The sequence below is a fragment of the Arachis stenosperma genome, chromosome 10 (assembly GCF_014773155.1).
Source record: "Arachis stenosperma cultivar V10309 chromosome 10, arast.V10309.gnm1.PFL2, whole genome shotgun sequence".
Lineage (NCBI taxonomy): Eukaryota > Viridiplantae > Streptophyta > Magnoliopsida > Fabales > Fabaceae > Arachis > Arachis stenosperma.
This window is the reverse complement of record NC_080386.1, coordinates 6,551,733-6,553,085: the sequence shown is the minus strand read 5'-3', so window position 1 is coordinate 6,553,085 and position 1,353 is coordinate 6,551,733.

The window sequence follows — 1,353 nt, the reverse complement described above, 5'->3', positions numbered from 1 at the left end:
GGAGGATAATTTATCCCCTGAGGTATCTCAGGGATCTCTTGATTTGCAGCCACATGTTCTACTACTGAGCTATGACGGCTTATATTAGTCTTTCCATCTCCCATGACTCAGAGGTGGAATCTTTTGTCTTTTTCCTTGTTCCTGCTCATATAGGGAAGAAGAGAACAAGAAAAGAAAGTGGAATCATCTATGTCACAGTATAGAGATTCCTTTATGTTAGTAGAAGAAGAAAGGGAAGAAAAGTGAAGAAGAATGGGTAAGGATAGAGGTGGTGATTTGAGATGAAGAGAAGTGAAGAGAATTGTTAGTAAATAAATAAATTAAATAGAATAAGAGAAGAGAAGAGAAATTTCGAAAATAATTTTTGAAAAAGAGATTAGTAATTTTCGAAAATCAAAGACAAAATATAATTAAAATTAAAATTTAAAACAAAAAGAATTTTTGAAAAAGAGAGGGAGAATTTTCGAAATTTAGAGAGGGATAGGTAGTTAGTTGGTTTTGAAAAAGATAAGAAACAAACAAAAAGTTAGTTAGTTGATTTGAAAAAGATTTGAAATCAAATTTTGAAAAAGATAAGAAGATAAGAAGTTAGATAAGATATTTTGAAATCAAATTTTGAAAAAGATTTTTGAAATTTTCGAAAATTATAAAAAATGAAAAAGATATGATTTTTGAAAAAGATTTTGAAAAGATAAGATTTTTAAAATTGAAATTTTGACTTGACTTGTAAGAAACAACTAATTTTAAAAAAAATTTTGACCAAGTCAACCCAAAATTTCGAAAATTTGGAGGAAAATAAGGAAAAGATATTTTTTGATTTTTTTGAATATTTTAATTATGAGAAAGAAAAACAACAAAAATACTCAATGCATGAAATTTTTAGATCAAAACAATGAATGCATGCAAGAATGCTATGAATGTCAAGATGAACACCAAGAACACTTTGAAGATCATGATGAACATCAAGAACATTATTTTGAAAAATTTTTGATGCAAAGAAAACATGCAAGACACCAAACTTAGAAATCTTTAATGCATGGACTCTAACAAACGAAAAATGCATATGAAAAACAACAAACAACACAAAACAAGAAATCATCAAGATCAAACAAGAAGACTTGTCAAGAACAACTTGAAGATCATGAAGAACACTATGAATGCATGGAATTTCGAAAAATGCAAGAAAAATTTTTTAAAGCATGCAATTGACACCAAACTTAAAAGTTGACTCAAGACTCAAACAAGAAACACAAAATATTTTTTATTTTTATGATTTTATGATTTTTTTAGTATTTTTATTATTTTTTTCGAAAATTATATTAAAAAAAACGAAAATAATAAAAAAAATATTTT